General features: G+C 33.5%; 1 long non-coding RNA gene across 3 annotated transcripts; it reads right to left on the reverse strand.

The window, feature by feature from the left end:
* Positions 1-1834: 1834 nt before the first annotated feature.
* On the reverse strand, positions 1835-5876 carry LOC133865618 (uncharacterized). Of its 3 annotated transcripts, none has more exons than XR_009899785.1 (4): positions 5502-5876; positions 3518-5385; positions 2630-2929; positions 1835-2242 (listed from the first exon to the last, which is right to left on the reverse strand). It is a non-coding gene; the product is annotated as an uncharacterized LOC133865618 (long non-coding RNA). The 3 variants fall into 3 exon arrangements; XR_009899784.1 differs by having other exon boundaries at positions 1835-2253; XR_009899783.1 differs by lacking the exon at positions 1835-2242 and having other exon boundaries at positions 2548-2929.
* Between the last annotated feature and the right edge of the window lie 3690 nt (positions 5877-9566).

Genomic DNA, 9566 nt, shown 5'->3' on the forward strand with positions numbered 1-9566 from the left:
TACCCTCTTCCTTCTTTTGTTCTTAATTATTAACTATTACTTATTTCATTTTTCAATTTAAGATAAATTCTACCTGAAGTAATGAATACTTTAATTACAATCCAATTAAAAAGAGACTAGATATTTAGTACACTTAGTCCTATTTTGAAAATCGACCAGGTACGGTTGATTTTCAAAATGGTAGGATAGAATAAAAGGCTAGAAAAAAGATAGACGAAATAACCAAACCACACAATAAAAAATTAAAAATAAAAAATAAAAAGAAAAAAAAGAGCTCCATTAAAAATGTTCCCAGGCAGATATTCATTCTAAAAAGAATTTGGATAAATAAGATAAGTTGTAAAAATCGTAAATTTCTCAATACAATAGGTTACGGGTAGTAAATTTCTCAATATACCAACGGATCCAGGTGGAGTCGAACCACCAACCTCTCAAACCTTGCAAGCTTGAGCGCTCTCCCCATTTTGAGCTTATGGATCCACATCATGTTCGGAAGCAAATATATTTTACCAAAAAACCATTTAGAATTTCAAATTTAAGATCACCATTAAATTCAAAACAATTATTGTTGCATTTAATTTTAATGATAATTTTAAAAGTATAAAATATTTCTTTTTTTTATGTAAAACTACAGAATACTTGAAAAGACAATTAAGACTCTAGTCCTCACTCGAAAGTGAAAAATTTTCAGACCACCATGCCTGAAGCACTTTCTAATAACATTAAACTCCAAAAAAACATTTAAAACAAAAATGTTTAATAAAACTACTTCATAACTAATTGTCTTTAACACAATCATAACTAATTGACACGTCAGGATATGATTAGAAGATAGACAAAGCCCCAAATTTATATAGTATCAACCAAAACATTATTGAAAATTAAGTAATGCTATATAATATATTTTTAATATATAATTGTCTAACCCCGTTGACATGACAATCCAAATCAACTATTAAGTATTCTATTTAACTTAGCAAGAATTAGTTGAAAATTGTACTCCCTAGCATTTCTCTTAAAAGTAACACACGGGTCCAAAGCATATTTTCAACAGTCCTGTTTGGCTACAAAAATAATAGGAAATACTACCTCCACTTCCACAACTTCCAAATTCCCTCCTGGCAGAAAATTTACCATCAGTGCTAACAGTGATACGTTACAATTTTCACTGCCACATCAATACATGCACCGAGTATGCTTAGCCTCTCTCTAAAAATAATATCCCAGGGCACCCTCAGTAGGACCAGGAACCTCTCCAGTTTAGAGGATCCTTTATACATGGGCATTTTTGAAATTTCACACCTCGTAATATTTCAAAAAAAAAAAAACCATGAATAAAGGACTGGCTCTTCTCCGGTTGATTTTCCTCAGTAGTCCAACATACAAAATACGTTCGAATAAAATATTTAAAGACATAAGCCAGCAAAAATAGAATAAGACACATTAAAGAATAAAGAAAACCCCACATCTTATTAGCCAATCTAAAATGCATTCGAACTACAATAAGAAGCATTTTAACACAACGCACAAAATTTTCATTCAATTCTCTTTCCTGAATAAAATGTGTCTTCATTGAATAGAAAAAGATTAAAATATAAAATAAAATATACAAAACAATACTTAAATGTTAAAGAATGATGATAAGATGTGTGAGTGAATTTGAAAAGTCCAACTGCAATTTACTTTAAAACATAAATAGGATTAGCAATAATAAACAGAAATTTAGAGAAGCATGCAAAATGGCCTTGAGAACCAATGTCAACAATTATACAATAAAGCTAATAAAATGTGGGGAAAAATAGCCGGATCAATAAACCAAATAACATGACATAGAAACTAAAAATTGGGTATAACCGTATCATGAATTGCTTTTTACCTTTAATAGCCTTCATCATCCTAGTAGGATGAATATAGCCCAGAAATACATATATCACACTTGAAGCCGATCAAAGTTCAGTCTCAGATCCGCACGCACGGACCTCCCATGGAAGATTTTGAATTACAATAATGACCTCCTGTGGCTGAAGATTTTACTACGACGAATAGCCCAGAAATCCATCAAATGTTGAACACCTTATGCCGATCAAACTTCAGTAAAATCACAATTCCAAGCATGTCTCAGATCCACAAGCATGAAGAGTATTCAGCAGAAAGTCTTCTAATCCCCTGGTTGAATTATAATAATGACCTTCTGAGGTTGAAGATTCAAGTGTTATGCCACAACCCACAAACACCCGCTGACCTAAAGTAGCTCTACCACAAAATCAATAGTTATTTTAGCATTTAAAAATAAAAACCTTACATGAAACCATCATTCAACACTCCTGCCATCTAGATCAACAACATAATTTCAGCTGTCTAATGTCTTTGAGCAAGTAAAACACAACTAACATCAAACTTTAAGGAGTTCAATGAATGAATTAGCAGCTATAAAATGAACAAATTCCCAAATATGAGGTAGCCGCAACAAATAAACTTACTGCTTCATCCAAGCTACTTAAGAGGACTGAAATATAACTTACAGAAAAGAAATTTGATAACTAAGAAAAAGCTAAAAAAATTCTGTTAATGCGGGTGACATCGAAAGTACAATTAGTGATCAAATTCCCGGTTCATGAAATGCATTTACCTTGTACAGTCCTCAAAAACCCCAAAAATACAAGAAAATCCCAATCTTGCAGCAGATAAGCATTTGTTTCGCACTTCTAAACTGGTCAAGGTTGAGTAAGAAACAAATCCAGTCATATCTCCAAATTTGAATGAAAAAACAAAAATTCTTCATCAACAAATCTCCGGCTCCAAGAGAGAAGCAAAAAGACCGAAAGCAGACACTCTGTTGCAGAACATTTACACCAAAAAACAGGATACAGAAACTCTACCACAAAACACGATATCTCAGAAGCTCTAGAACGAAACAAAAGAAATTCTCCTGCCAGCACAAGAACCCAAGATATGTCAGATATAAAACAGAGGCAGCTTATTCTATGAAAAAAAATACCTAATGCAAAGATTAAAAAAAAGAAAACGAATCAGCATAAAATCAAAAGGAGACATCATAAACTTCAGAGGACAAAATAATCAGTAATAGAAAAACAAAACATTGGCAACATATTGGAAGAAAAAAGATATTTGATGCTATTAGACAATTTAAGGAAAAGAAGCAAGGAATAATGTGTTGTATTCCCCAAAACTCCAATTTAGCTAATTCTAATCACTGCAGCAACTATCAAGCAGAATAGAAAATGAACGTGAAAGGGAAAAAGAAGAGATCAAACAATGCAATTGTCCCCAAATCTCAAGTTTGCAAAATGCGAGCAACTAGTCAAAATACATCAGACATTCTCAAATCACAGAAAGTTGCCAATTTAACATGATAGAAAAAATCCAGTTTAACAGACCAAACAAAAGGATAATATTCCGTAAGCAAGGAGAAAAGCAAAAACTAGATGGAATTATAAAGATATTGCTGAAAAACTATAATCACAAGCATCACCAGTCCTGATATATAACCTTTTACCTTGATACCCAACAGAACACTTCCGTGGCTAGGAATGGCAGGTTAGGAGTCAAAACAACACATATTTGCAAGCCATAACATCAATGAACTTGAAAAGATGCCTGAAACTCCATCCTCGCTTCCAAACTTCAACAGCAGTGATTCTGGTACATCAATGAACTCGAAAGCATGCCTGCAACTCCATACTTGCTACCGAACTTCAACAGCAATGATTCTGGTGTGTCAAAGGAAGACAACCCAATTCCAGCAATTGGAAGCAAATTGCTCTACAGACGGCACTCATCATTATCAAGAAGAAATTACAATATGACATAAAGGCAACCCCACAATTCATTTAAGGATCCACTGATAAAAGTACAATACCGAATTCCCCATGCCTAAAATTAAGTGGACTACAATGATAAACACCACGCAAATTTCACTAAGAGCATAAATTCATTGCAAATGTACAAAGAAGAGGACAACAATAAAAGATGCATTTCAATTGAAATTCGCATCCTCATTCTTGTATCATTGCATATCAGAATTTGTACTCAATAAATCTTCATGAAATGCCATCTTTTAACGAAGAGTAGCAGCTTGCGCGTGCAATGGAAACTAACAAGAATGAGTGCAGATAACAACTTATAGGAATGGTTGCTGATATCTACCGCATATATATTCACCTTGAGTTGAAAAATAACCGGCTCATGCTTAAAATAAGCTCATTAAGACGCATAATCATGTGTACAAAAATAATAACAGACCTTTATAGAAGATGGCGTACCCGGGGTTGTAAATAGCGGAGAATATAAGTTTTACCTTGATAGGGCATATTGTAGTCGAAAAACACGATTCCTTTTTAACGTTTTTATCTTCGTTTTGATAGTAAGTATGATCAAAATCCTTACGCTAAGTATAACGAAAATGAATAGATAGCATATAAAAAAGCCTTGTTTATTGAAGAACTGACTTTAGATTCAAATAGCAGATAATACCTTTTGAGGAACTAAACTTGATGAAGATTGATGCACCATTTGTTCTAGCTCAAGTGGCAGTTAATACCTTGTGTGATTAAAAACTTGATTTGGCAGAACCCAATGCTTATTGAATGACAGACTTCAGATTCAAATAGCAGATAATACCCTTTTTGAAACCAAACTTGATATTGAAGATTGATGCTCCTTTTGTTCGAGTGCAAATGGCAGTTAATACCTTGTGTGATTACGAATTTGATTTGCCACCCATGCTGATTGACCAACAGACTTCAGATTCAAAGAACATAACCTTTTGGGTAACCAAACTAGATATTGAAGATTGATGCACCTTTTAGCGAGTGAACAGATATACTTTGTACCTTTCATGTCTTCATCCGTAGTCTGTTTGTGTCAATGTTATAGCCACAGCCAATGACGCACTTACTTGGGCATATAACACCAAAAAGAGAGCGATCGGGCCATTTAGAGGGGGAGAGACAGAGAGAGAGAGAGAGAGCACGCACACACACACATGGGAGGAGGCCGGCCCAAAATGGAAAAGAAGAAGCTAGGGCCGTCTCCCCCCAAAACCCCCCAAAAAATAAATTTTATTAAGCATCTTTGACCTGCCATGCAAGCGCACCCGTCATGGCAAAGGTCGATACATGGCTACAACCATCTTATCATATCCTACGATAATACCTGCAGGTGTCATATATAATAACCACCCGCGGCTCTATCAATGGATCAGACTGATATAATAACAAACAGGAAAGGAAAGGTATGTTACATCAAAACCGCTTGTAATTTCCAAGATCCCAGGCGTCTTCCGCGCTCAACGACTCCATCACAGTACACAGATCCACCACCACGATCCGATCCCAAGGCTGATCACAAGTCCTACAAGACTCTCTGAAAGTCGACAAAAAGCATCGAATATAAGAAATCTATAAACTGATAAACAAAGCCACGAAAAATAAAAAAATAAAAAAATAAAAAACAAATTACAAAGGGCTTCAATTTGTTACCTTTTCGACACCTCAAAACGAAAGTAAACCATTGAAAATAGAGACGGAGCAGATCCAAATTCGTTTGTAACTGCTTGAATGAAACCACAAAAATCCCCTCTGATTCAGACTCCAAAGAAGGCAGGAACCAAAGATACCTCCAGAAGCGTTCGATCACCAAAACTCCGCAGATCTACAGCGAAAACGAGCCGGAGTCTGCGAAAAATGAAGATACCGACCAAAAACGAAACAGCAAAATTCCATAATCGAAACGCGGGTAAAGAAACTGATCGAATCTGGGGCAAGAAACGAAAGAAACCAGAAGGAGAGGAACCAGATCTAGGAGAAAGAAGAGGGGATAGGTTTATATTGGGGAAAAGAGAGCGGCAGCGGGAATGAAATATTAGAGGAGGAGGAAGAACTATATTTATAGTGGAATCTTAGGTTTATCAAACGGTTGTGATTGATTGACCTAAAAAGATAGACGGTTGGATTTGCGCGATGACGGAGTCAATGTATATAGGGCACGCCCCCTCGTGTAGTCTCTATCCTTTAAAAAAAATATATAATAATAATAATAAATAAATAAATAAAATTATTGTGACACAAATTCTCTTACAACTCGAACAAATATTTTTTTAAAAAAACTAATTAATAGACTTGTTTACCGGTTTGATACATTTTTTGTGCAGTTTTTATACAATTTTAACAAATTTTTTAAAAATTAACCATTAAATATATATAACTCACAAGTAAGAAAATAGATCTAATTGTTAATTTAAAAAAAAATTATTGAAGTTGTATAAAAGTTATATCGAGAATTGTATAATAATTATTTCTCTTTTTTTGCATATAAGTCCTGCATATTAAAAAAAAAAAAATATATATATATATATATATATATATATGTTTGAATTATACAAAAAATTATATAAAAATTATAGGCGTATTAAATCTCAAAAAAATATATAATTTGTGACAGATTATTATTAAATTTTAATTAATAATTTTAAAAGCGACGTAATTACGTAGGAAGGATCTGGAATACAACTCAGAGATTTGTAAACATTACTTTGATAAGGCATCGACGGCTCTTATGCGAGAGAACGTTCTCGAATGTACTGTTGGATGAGAAATTTCTATCCGTTACACGTGTTTTACATGCTGGCCGTCCCTGGCACCGACTAAATCCAGGTGTACAGACCAATGAAAATGAAACAGGCATATCTAAATAAACGTCATCCTACCATATAGTTTTTTTAAAAAAATCCTACCATATAGTTAATTACGTTAATTTTCTTTTAAGAAAAAAAAAAATGGGGTAAAATCGGACAGAATTCTTTTCTAAACTAGGTAAAATAACTTTTTTTCAATTTAATTTATAAAAATAACATGTGTGATTTGCATGTGAAGCGTTTAAAATAACATATATTTTTAATAATTTTTTTAAAATAAAAATTGTTCTTGCAATTAAAAAAATATGCATTTTTGACATTCAAAGTGACATGTCATTTTTATAGATTGGGTTAGATAAAGTTTGGAAGAAATCTTTATCCTTTAAAATTCACCATCACCATTCCCAATGAGTAGCTCAATCGGCTGGAGACCATGCATTATGAAGCGGAGGTCACTAGTTCAAATCTCTTCTTCCCCCCTCTTGGTTATGGTGGATTTTTTTTTTTGACACGTTCACACAAGAGAAGGGATGGAGAATTCGAACTAGTGATCTCTGCTTTATGAGACGTGGTCCCCAACCGATTGAGCTATCCCTTGGAGACACTCTTCTTTTAGAATTGATACATCTAATTGTGTAAATTATTTTATATTATTTAATTTTTTTGTAAAAAAAAAAATGTTAATATTGATTTGATATATACAGTTAAAGCTTATTTAGGATTGCCTTCGGAAGCTTTAAAAGTATTTTTATTGCCTAAAAAGTTTTGTTAAAAAAAAAAATTATCTGTTTAGTTAAAAAAACTCTAAATTACTTTTTTACTCTAAAAAAAGGCTGGGCTTTTTCTAAGGATCCGACTTTAATGCAGTAGAAAAAAAGTAAACCAGGTATGCTCAGCTGTAAAAGTAATGAACGTTCTAGATTTTACTCTAGAGTTTTAGGCCAAACCACGCGATGTAGGGTAGAGGAGTCAGGAATTTAGTAGGGGTGAAATTGGAATAATAAAATGTACTGATAAAATAACTTTTTTATTCTCATTATATACTATTTTTTATATATAAAAAATTATGATAAACAAAATTCAAAATAAAAATAGTAACCCAATATGTATATCACAAAAAAGTATAAAATTGAATCCGACGCTCAAAATTGTTTGTGCTATTGAGCCGGCCATGTTGGCATGACTTCCCAAAAAAATTAAAAATTAAAACACCACCTGATACGACGCTGTTTTGTTGAAGCGGTGATAATATATGCAGCTAGCAATTTGGTCGGCTGGTTTCCTTTTTCAGGCTGGGGAACATGAATATTAATTACATGTTTGGCACCATTAGTATAGCAGCATGGCATGCTGTCTCTTTGTGTGTGGATCATGGTTTTCAACAGGTTGTGTATTGTGTTCGAGGGGATTCAATGGTGGTAGTTTCAGCTCTCAACCAGCTACTTTACAATATTTCTCCGAATTTAACATTGATGGCCGTGCATAGACGTCTAACTGGGCCCTCTCATGAATTTTGAACGGGCTTCAACTAGCTAGTTGAGTACGATTATATTCGAACCGTATCGAGTTAAGTATTTAATTGTCAAAATAAATATCTTATTCTCAAGTTGCATTATTATTTTGTGACAGCCAAGCAGCCATTCATATAAATATCAACTCTATCTGCCAAGAATGTGTCAAACACATAGAAATAGACTGTCACATTGTTTAAGAACAAATTCAGAAGGTTCACACCTTACGTGTTAGCTTCAAGAATCAACTGGCATACACATTCACTAAAGCTTTGGGCTTTTCTCTTTTTGCTGATAATGTATCCAAGATAAAGCTCATGAATATCTATGCTTCCTCTTGAAGGGGGTTTCACATATTAGGTTTTAATGATATGGATCTTATATATTCAATGCTTTATTAAAAAAGAAAAAAAAATTGTTAGAGTTATATAAAAGTCAACGATCATTTCTTATCTCATAAATTCAATAGTAAATTTGAATTTTTTTTTTTTTTTTTTTTAGAATAAAATAAATTGAAACATAGTTGTATGGAGATGTACAAAAACGTACAAATATCATTTATCTTCTAACCCTAGCTTTACAAGATTACAAACGTCTAAATTTCCAAGCATTATGGCTTTCTAACGGCTGTCGACAGTTACAGAATTAAAAGTTATCCAGGAATTTACTTTTAAGAAGAATCATAATTCTGAAATATTTTGCATGCAGAACCTACTTCATCACGAAATCAACTTTTTAGACAACTATCAAGGAATTTGCTCATAGTGATTCGGATCCAGAATTACTATTATCATTTTGCAAGAATCATCCAAAAATATAGTATCCAGACAAGCTATTTAAGTTACTGTTCATGTACCACCAAAGTGCCGGTGGTAGTTGAGTTGGTAAAGTAACAGGGGATAGGATTCAACTCCCCCCACTCCTTTCTTCCTAGTGGTCACGGGTCTGAACCTATTTGCGATAGTAGTCCGCGAACCAGATGCTACTAAGAAGGGGCTTTACCAACTTGCATTTTGGTGAGGCTGTAGTGACAGACTCGCTTTCTAAGGCTGTAGCTATGCTCAAACCGAACATTTCACAGTGGATGAGAACCCCGATGGTCAGCCCAAGAGAATAATTACACTAATCTCCCCTTTGCATTTTTAATTAGAAAAAAAAATTTATTGTTCACGTAATGAATATGCAATTATATCCGGCAAGAAGAATATCCTTTTACTATATTTTGATTTTATTTAGTTAAGCTTTTTACTATATATATAAGGGATAATTGCACGACTGGTCTATGAAATTTGTCTAAATTACAAATCACTCATTATGGTACAAAAAGTTAATGGAGGGTCCATGTGGTAAACTATAATTACGAATCACTCTTTGAACCCGTTTTCCGTCCACCAAGTTAA

This window comes from Alnus glutinosa, chromosome 4, assembly GCF_958979055.1.
Source record: "Alnus glutinosa chromosome 4, dhAlnGlut1.1, whole genome shotgun sequence".
Classification (NCBI taxonomy): Eukaryota; Viridiplantae; Streptophyta; class Magnoliopsida; order Fagales; family Betulaceae; genus Alnus; species Alnus glutinosa.